This window comes from Nycticebus coucang, chromosome X, assembly GCF_027406575.1.
Source record: "Nycticebus coucang isolate mNycCou1 chromosome X, mNycCou1.pri, whole genome shotgun sequence".
Classification (NCBI taxonomy): domain Eukaryota; kingdom Metazoa; phylum Chordata; class Mammalia; order Primates; family Lorisidae; genus Nycticebus; species Nycticebus coucang.
In genome coordinates, this window is record NC_069804.1 from 123452340 (window position 1) to 123462606 (window position 10267).

At 39.8% G+C, this 10267-nt stretch overlaps 1 pseudogene; it reads right to left on the reverse strand.

The window, feature by feature from the left end:
• Nucleotides 1-2136: 2136 nt before the first annotated feature.
• On the reverse strand, nt 2137-2767 carry LOC128578530 (high mobility group protein B1-like; annotated as a pseudogene).
• Nucleotides 2768-10267: the final 7500 nt, after the last annotated feature.

Sequence of the window (10267 nt, forward strand, 5' to 3'; positions counted from 1 at the left end):
GTTCTCCCTTCCAAGAGTAAGGATAGACTGCTTCTCCATTTATTTAAACGATATTCTATTCTTCCATGTCTTTTATTGGTGTCTTTCCTCCATGAAGGCATTTGTTACTTTCACCTTTATATTATTTGTAATTTCTTTTTGCTGTTATTAGTCTCACATTTGATTATCTCTTCTAGCAGGTTATTCTTGGTGTAAAGAAAAGGAAATGATTTTTGCAGGTTGATATTTTGTCTGGCAACCATGCTGAACTCTCTTATTAATTCTAATATTGAACTTGGTTGATTGAATCTGTTGTTTGTTTAGGCATATTTTTGCAAATAATGGCAGTTTTATCTCTTTATCTCTTTCCAATCCTTACATTTAAGAAAAGTATTTCTTAGGACTGGGAGTGGTGGCTCATGCCTATAATCCTAGCTCTGGGAGGCCAAGGCAGGTGGATTGCCTGAGCTCATGAGTTCAAGACCAGCCTGAGCCAGAGCGAGACTCCATCTCTAATAATAGCCAGGCATTGTGGTGGGGGCCTGTAGTCCCAACTATGGGGGAGATTGAGGCAAGAGTATCTCTTGAGCCCAAGAGTTTGAAGTTGCTGTGAACTATGACACTACAGCACTCTACTGTGGAGCAGTAGAGGCAACAAAGTGAGACTCTATCTCAAAAAAAGAAAAAAAAAAAAGAAAGAAAGAAAAGAAAAGTACTTCTTAAATGGCCCATAATTGTCAAGTGATTCTCCTGCCTCAGCCTCCCAAGTAGTTGGGATTATAGGCATGTTCCACCTTGCCTGGCTCCAGTCCTTACATTTTTAATTAATTAATTATTTTCTTTATAACATTGGCCAGGCTGACGATAATATGTTAAATGGTAGTAATAATAGATAGAAACTGTGGTCTTGTTACTGAAAGTAAAGAGAATAAATATACAGTTTCTCCAGTTTTTAAATAATATTTACTATAATTAAAAAAAATATGTAATCTTTAGGCTGGGCATATTGGCTCACTCAGGCTCCAGACCAGCCTGAGCAAGAGCTAGACCCCATCTCTACTAAAAAAATAGATAAATTAGCCCGGCATTGTGGCAGGCACCTATAGTACCAGCTACCTGGGAGACTGAGGCAAGAGGATTGCTTGAGTCCAAGGGTTTGAGGGGTGCTGTGAGCTATGACACCAGAGTACGCTACCCAGGGTGACAGCGTTAGACTCTGTCTCAAAAAAAAAATAAAAAGAAAAGAAAAAAATATATATATATAACCTTTAACAAGTTAAAGAACTTTCTATTTCTAGTTTGCTAAAAAGTTTCTTTCTTTTTAGGGAAGACAAAAAAGTTAGTATCTATCCTTTATTGTGCACTTGTATTCCCAGAACTGTACTATGCATCTTACATGCATCGTTCTTCTGTATTCTCACAGCTACCCCTAAAATGTAAATACTATCATTATACCCATTTTACCCATGAGGAAATAGAAGCTCAAAGAAGTTAAAATTGTAATACATTATCCAAAGTATGATGGAAAGCTGGTACTCAAACCTGGGTCAGACTGACTTCAAAGGCAGAATTTTATTGAAATGCAAACACCGAGGTATTATTAAGTACCTTTTAAATAAATCCTTAAATATTTGCAGTTAACTGTGCAGTGATTGGAGAGATGGCATTAAATCACCTCGTTTACAATTTCTCACACTGGGCGGAATCAACAACTTCTCTTTTTTCTTTTTTTTTTAATAAAAAAATTGTATTTACTTAGAAGCATTCAGAATGTCAACAAAACAGCTGCAGCTTTTTTTTTGCAATTACAGAGTGTTATTCACTTAACAGAACAACAATTATTTCATATAAGCTGCATCAGAGACAACTGAAGATGAAAAAACTACCATCCCCATATATAACTAATTTGTCCTATGTACCAAAAAGAACCTGCTTTAAATTTCCATGCCAATTTACAACCTCCAGACTGTACAGGCAAGGTTAGTAGCTATTGAAAATACCACCAGGACAGTATGTTAACTATACAAGAAAATGACACTCACGTTTTAAAAACTAATCTTACACAGTCTTACATTTCAATATTTTTCTTTAAAAGGAGATGTGTACAGGGGAGTCAAATGCTTTATGGACAAGGAAAAAAACTGCTCTAGAACCAACTTATTCATCATCATCTTCTTCATCTTCCTTCTCCACTTCATCCTTTTCATTTTCCTCATCTTCCTCCTCTTCCTTCTTTTTCTTGCCTTTTTCAGCCTTGACGACTCCCTTTTTCGCTGCATCAGGTTTTCCTTTAGTTCCGTATGCAGCAATAGCCTTTTCATATTTTTCCTTCAGCTTTGCAGCCTTCTTTTCGTATGGCTGCTTGTCATCCGCAGCAGTGTTTGTTATTCCACATCTCTCCCAGCTTCTTTGCAGCATCACCAATGGATAGGCCGAGATGCTCTCCCTTTGATTTTGGGGCGATACTTAGAACAGAACAAGATAAAGGCCGAAGGAGGCCTCTTGGGGGCATTGGGATCCTTGGACTTCTTTTTGTTTCCCCTCTAGGAGGGATATAGGTTTTCATCTCTCTTTCATAACGGGCCTTGTCGGCCTTTGCCATATCTTCAAATTTTCCTTTTTCTTTAGCAGACATGGTCTTCCACCTCTCTGAGCACTTCTTAGAAAACTCTGAGAAGTTGACTGAAGCATCGGAGTGCTTCTTCTTGTGCTCCTCCCAACAAATTTGCACAAAGAATACACATGATGCCATTTTGCCTCTCGGCTTCTTAGGATCTCCTTTGCCCATGTTTAGTTATTTTTCCTCAGCGAGGCACAGAGTTGCCCAGTGCCTGTCCGGTTCTCACTTGCCCCAGCGCTGTCTCTATGGAGCTCAATGTACTGCAATGGCTGTGAGAGTGGGAGCCAGACGCCTAAAACAACTTTTCATGGTTAAAACCAAAGGAACTTCGTAAGTCAGGATTTTTTTTTTTTTTTTTTTTTTTTACTTAAAATCCCTGTATATTTTAATATTTTTAAAACTTTTTATTTTTAAATAATTTTATGTTGACAGCAAATTGGAAAAAAGTACAGGGGAAGTCCTGTGTATCCTTCACCCAATTTCTTCCAGTGGTAACATTCAGCATAATGATTATATCAAACTCGGAAACTGAAATTGGTGCAATCTACAAAGATTGTCTGAATGCTACCAGCTTTCCATGCATTCATTTGTGTACGTGTGTGTGTTGTATAGATTTGCACAACCACCACAGTCTAGATACAAAACTGTTCCAGAGTTCCCCTTATTGTACCCCGCTATAGGCACATCTACCTTGCCACTCCATCCCTAAACTCTAACAATCACTAATCTGTTCTTCATTTCTAATTTTCTTATCTCAATATTATTTAAATGGAATCAGACAGTGTGTGATCTTTTGGATTGAGTTTTTTCACTGAGTGTAATTCCCTAGAGAGGAATTCTAGGTGGTTGTTTGTACCAGTAGTTCATTCCTTTTTATTCTGAATGTCATCTCATGGTATAGATGCACTACATTTTATTTATTTTTATTATTATCTTTTTGAGACTGAGCCTCACTATGTCACCCTTGGTAGAATGCTATGGCATCACAGCTCACAGCAACCTCAAACTCTTGGACTTAAGCGATTCTCTTTCCTCAGCCTCCCAAGTAGCTGGGACTACAGGCGCCTGGCACAATGTCCAGCTATTTTTGGGTTGCAGTTGTCATTGCTGTTTAGCAGGTCTGGGCCAGGCTCAAACCCGCCAGTCTCGGTGAATGTGGCCAGCACCCAACTCACTGAGCTACAGGTGCCGAGCCTTGTTTTTCATTTTTTGAGACAGAGTCTCACTTTTTTTGCCCCAGGCTAGAGTGCTGTGACTTCATAGCTCACAGCAATCTCAAACTCCTGTGCTCAAGCAATCCTCCTGCCTCAGCCTCCCAAGTAGTGGGACTACAGGCACAAGCCATAATGCCCAGCTAGTTTTTCTATTTTTAGTAGAGACAGGGTCTTGCTCTTGCTCAGGCTGCTCTCAAATTCCTGAGCTCAAGTGATCCACCCGCCTCTGCCTCCCAGAGTGCTAGGATTATAGGCATGAGCCGCCATGCCTGGCCCGATGTACCACATTTTAATCATTCACCTATTGAAGGACATATGGGTTGTTTCTAGTTTGGGGCTATTATGAATAAAGTTGACATAAATATTAGTGCACAGGTTTTTGTGTGAAGATAGTTTTCATTTCTTTGGGAAACATGAGCAAGTCCAGTTGGGTTTCTTTTTCATTATTCATAATTACTGAAACCCCTTCTTCTTTGGTCTCTTAATGTGGAAAATTATATTGATATATTTTCTCCTTTTACACTGGACTAGAAATGTAGATTGCATTGATATTGAGTCACTGGAGAAGAAATTCACGCTTACTTTACAAATCAATGTGGAGCCATAAGAGATTTATGAGGAAAGTAACATTTTATATAGATTGATATGGCCATAGGGTATAGGATAAATTGAAATACAAAAAGACAGAGGATAGATGATGGGGTCAGGTGAACAAAGGAACAATCATTTTATTTATTTATTTATTTATTTATTTATGACAATATCTTGTTCTGTCACCCAGGCTAGAGTGCACTGATGAGATCATAGCTCACTGCATCCTTCAACTCTTGGGCTCAAGTGACCTCCTGTCTCAGCCTCCTGAGTAGACGTGACAACAGATATGTACCATCACATCCACCTAATTTTTTTTTTTTTTTTTGTAGAGACAGGTCTCACTATATTGCCCAGGCTAGTTTCAAACTCCTAGCCTTAAGTGATCCTTCTGCCTCAGCCTCCCACAGTTCTGGAATTATAAGTGTGAGACACCATGTCTTTCATTTTATATTGAAAGGGTTGAGGGTCAGGAGAACTAGGAAAGTCTTACTTTAATCCTATTTCTATAACTAAACTTGTTATATTATTGTGTGTAGCCACATTTAACTTTTCTTGACTTCAGTTACCTCATTTGTGAAATGATTTGGCCTGGATCTGTGAAATTCAATATTGCTTTCTAATGTGCAAGTTTGTAATTCTAAACAATGAGGAAACAATCAGGTATTTTTCCCCAGTGGGAAAGGAAGACAGAATATCTGATAGATATCTTGATAAGAATCTATTTCACTCAGCCACTGTTTGAACCTAATAGGGGCTCAAAAAGACTTCCAAACTTCAAAGCTGCATGAGAGAGAAAAGGCAATGCTATCAGTTTAGGAAAAATGGAGCTCAACAAGATAAGCTCATTTTGGAGGAAAGACTTGTTAAGTTTTATTTTGGATGTGTTTTGTTTGTGGACAAGGCAGTTGTGTTGTATAGCTCCAGAAGATAGTAATATGAAGGTCTATGTAAATGGTTCCCCTCACATCAGGAAGTTATGTAATATATATATATATATTTTCCACACAACCAGACACAACAGTCTTGACTGTGAACATCCAGGTGGAAATGTCTATCGGACAGTTGGATGTGAGTCTGGTATTTGGGAAGGAGTATTCCTAGGAAATGTTGGCTTAGACTTAAATAGGTAGTGGTAGACAATTCATAGAGAGTGTACATTGAGAAAGAAGGGCATGCTTGGGCTAGAACCAAGTATTTGGTTTTAATCAAGTGCATAATTTAGTTGGATTCAATATAACTATACTCAACTGTTATGTTTGGTACTAGCCTATTCTCCCTCATTCGGTACATAATATTGCATAAATATCACCTGTAGTCAATCTTTTATAGCCTAATTATAGATTTTTCATACCTCTAAAAATCTGATGATTCTAAAATTAGCAAGAAGTTGTACATCTACAGGCCAAGCATTTGGTATAAAAGTGACAAAATAAATTTATTCCCCAACTGATGCAGCCCAAAGTTTTACTTTTATAAAAAGAGACTAGGTTATAAAAATGTGCAAAGATTCAGAGGTTCTTATATTCTTCAGATAAGGTGAGGAACTCCTCCTAAATTGTATTAGTTTTGTGTATTCACTCTGCCCATTGCTGTCATGAATCTTTCTGGTTGATGGTTAGTTTTTTTAAAAAACCTTTTATCTCCTGGAGGGTTGCCAGATTAAGACTTAGTTATGGGACATAAAAATGAAACTTACTATTGAGAGGACTGCCTCTGTTAATTTTTTTTTTTTTAGACAGTCTCAGTTTGTCACCCTTAGTAGAGTGCCATGGCATCATAGCTCACAGCAACCTCAAACTCTTGGGCTCAAGAGATCCTCTTGTCTCAGTTTTTCATTTTTAGTAGAGACAAGGATCTCATTATTGCTCAGACTGGTCTGGAACTCCTGAGCTCAAGCAATCCACCTGCCTTGGCCACCCAGAGTACTAGGATTACAGGCATGAGCCACCGCACAAAGCCATTGCCTGTGTTACTTTTGAGTGAATCCAACCAATATCTTGCTAAGGGATACATGGTGTAACTAAGTAACTAAAAATTTTGAACAAAATAGATTTATGTGAACTGAGGTTTTCTAATGAGTGCTGACCCTCAAAGCCAAAGTGTGACTGGGAGATTTGTTTATGCATTGATAAAGACTGAATGCTCGTGACTCCCAAAATTTATATGTTGAAATCCTAACCCACCTTTGATAGGTGATTAGTGCCCTTACGAAAGAGACTCCATGGAGCACTTGCACCCTTTTCACCATGTGAAGACAGTGAAAAGACACCCTCTGTGAACCAGAAAGCAGACCCTCACCAGATACGGAATCTGCCAGTGCCTCGATTTTGGATTTCTCAGGATCTAGAACTGTAAGAAATAGATTTATATTGTTTTAGCTACCCAGTCTATGCTATTCTGCTATAGAGGCCCAATGGACTAAGATACCCACCTAATCATTAACTGATGAAATTTTTAGCTACTGAACCAGTATATGAACCACACAAGAAAAAAACATGTTACATTATAAACACAATTTATTTTTACTCAAATTTTATTTGAGATTAATCACATTTAAATCAGTAAAACGACTTTTGCCAGATTCCAAAAATCAATCCTCCCTCAAACAATTAAAATTTACCACCATTGGCTGGGTGCCATGGCTCTCACATGTAATCCTAGCACTCTGGGAGGCCGAGGCAGGTGGATTCCTTGAGCTCAGGAGTTTGAAAACACCCTGAACAAGGGTGGCGCCTGTGGCTCAAGGAGTAGGGCGCCAGTCCCATATGCCAGGGGTGGCGGGTTCAAACCCAACCCTGGCCAAAAAAAATAAACACCCTGAACAAGAGCAAGACCCTATCTCTACTAAAAATAGAAAAATTAGCCAGGCATCATGGTGGGCACCTGTAGCCCCAGCCACTTGGGTGGCTAAGTAGCGGGGATGGCTTGAACTCAGGAGTTTGAAGTTGTTGTGAGTTACACTGATGCCATGGCACTCTAGCCTGGGTGACAGAGTGAGACTGTCTCAAAAAAGAAAAAAAAAAAAATCTGTGCTTTAGTGTGGATAGTTGCTATTTCAATGTCTTCAAGTTCACACATCTTTTCTTTTGCAAGGTTTTCTTTGCTGTTAAGGGGGTAGCCACAAAATTTTACTGTTTAGACTTCTAATTAACCCATTAGATCAGTCAATTCCTTTTGTCTTCTTTAAAGTAATGATAAATAGCCCATGAAGTGTTCCTTCTGGCAATGGCTTTCCTCATTTATAGTTTCTTATATATTCAAAGAAGTAACTACCTCATCTCATCTGTTAATTTGATACTAAGTATGTGGTCAGCCCAAGTCTTCCTGTGCATGGCCTCTTTGCCCAAGCAGTCTTCTTCCTGTATGCCAGATCAGAACTCAGTGGCGAGCAGACCTGGAGGACTTCACTCCAGAAGGGTTGTTAATTCCCTCAGAACCACCCCTGTGAGCTGATTCCTCTTATTCAGATCAGACTGCATTACTGTGAACTGCTTAGCTAGAAAGAGAAAGAATGGGACAAGGAAGGGAAGGAAGAAGGGGGGAAAATGAGGAGGGAAAGGGAGACTAAATAAAGATGGGAAAATGGGAGTTGGACAGAGGAAGGAACTGCATCACTGTCATTGCCAGAAGTTAAAGTGATTGGTTTATAACAGTGGTTCTCAACCTTCCCAATGCCGCAATCCTTTAATACAGTTCCTGTAGGTCACAATCCACAGGTTGAGAACTGCTAGTTTATAACCTTTTGGAGGTCAAGGACCTCCCATAAGAGTCTATGAAAGCTATGGCTTCTTTCCTCAGAGATATGCCCATGTGCACATACCTAGGAAATTTCGCATCCCATTTCAGGGAGTTTATGTACCTCATCAAGTGCAACCATAAGCCCAAGCTCAATAGTCTACAATAATGACCTCCCATCAGGAAATTCAATCACACCATCTGCAATTCATGTGACATGGATTTCAGAAAATTTTTGTTACAATGTCTGACATATCTTACAGTGGGTTAATTTCTTACTGTTCTGCCTGGGACCTTCCTTCTCTTTGGGTGAGCTTATATATACCCCAGGCTTCAACTGACCTATGAATATCACCTTTTTTTCTCCCTCATGGGGGAATTCTATGAAAGTTATAAAACCTTAGGGCAGTGCCTGTGGCTCAAAGGAGTAGGGCGCGGGCCCCATATACCGGAGGTGGTGGATTCAAACCTGGCCTCGGGCAAAAACTGCAAAAAAAAAAAAATAAAATAAAATAAAAAATAAAGAAAGTTATAAAACCTCTATCCACAAACATGCACATACATGTATAATTTCTCAGTGTTATAGTATTAGTGGGCCACTCAAAGGCCATCCATAGGTGCAAGATTAGGAACCCCTGGATTAGAGGCAATCAGATCTCCATTTTTGAAGTGGATTCAGGCATTTGGCACTTTCACTTCGTTTTTAAATCTATTCCAGTGGTTAGTAGAAACAAAGTTTGAGTTTTTTTAAAGAACTACATGACCCAGTCCCAGATCTTCCTGGTTTTGAGCTTTAGTATAGAAATTCTGATCAAGTCCCCAATGTTGAAAATGCTGGTGGCTCACATGGAACTCTGAGTAGCCCAGTATAGTCCCCCAGACTCTGCTGCAGTGAGCAGCTAGGTACAGGGCTTGATCAACTGTGCACAGTAAGTTTGTTTTTTTACTATACTGTATCATGAGGGAAACACAATCTTTTTCCATTAAGAGTAGTTTTTTCTGGGTTAACTCAATCTCATTGTTTCAGAGTTTCAATTCTCCCCCCATATGTCCTTCCTTCTTAAGATGTTGACAGAGAAGGGGTAGTTAGTTGACATAGGCATCCTTGTGTGGGTCCTTACTGGCCTCTACAGTGATGTACTCAGCAATGTCCGCCCCCCATCATTGGAAACTCTGCTGGCATCCAGTGATGAAGTACACAGGACATGTGTACTGTAGGATTTATTCTCTTAGCCCATCAGGGCCCAGACTTGTTCACCACCCTGCTACCTTAGCCCCATGTCTCTCCCTGTCTCAGAGGCCTTTAAGGCTCTCTGAATCTCAGCCACATCCCTCCATCCAGCCCCACCTGCAGCCTTTGCAATGGGGTCACCTTGTTCCTTGTGGCAGTGGCCCCATGGGAATCCTGCTAACTCTCAATATTCAGCTATTTTCCACATCCTCCACTGGGAGCTGTGGAAACATCTGGACCCATCTATGTCAGGTGGGAACTGAGGGAGATATGGCCCTTTCTATGCCCAAATATGCCTTATATCCATTTTTCTTCTGTTATTATCACCTCTTGTTAGTTAGAGGCACTCAGGAAAGTAGTTGTCTTAGTAGATTTTCTATTGCTATAATAGATTATAACAGACAGATAATTTATTTTAAAAAGAAATTTATTTCTCACTGTTCTGTAGGCTGGGAAGTCCAAGAGCATGGCACCAGCATCTGACCAGGGTCATCCCTTAACACAAGGATGGAAGGTGGAATCAAGCAAGGGAGACAATGAAGAAATCAGGCCACACTGGCTTTTATAACCCAGTCTCAGATAACTAACACACTCATGCATTAATCCATTCATGACAGATATACTGTCAGATCTACTATCACCTAATCACCTCTTAAAGGTCCCACATCAATTAAATCTCAACAAGATAGCCAAGTGCAGTGACTCACACCTGTAATTCTAGAGCTCTGGGAGGCCGAGGCAGGTGGATTGCCTGAGCTCACAAGTTCAAGACCAGCCTGAGCCAGAAGGAGATCTCATCTCTAAAAATAGCCAGGCGTTGTGGCAGGCACCCATAGTCACAGCTACTTGGGAGGCTGAGACAAGAGAATTACTTAAGCCCAAGAGCTGGAGGTT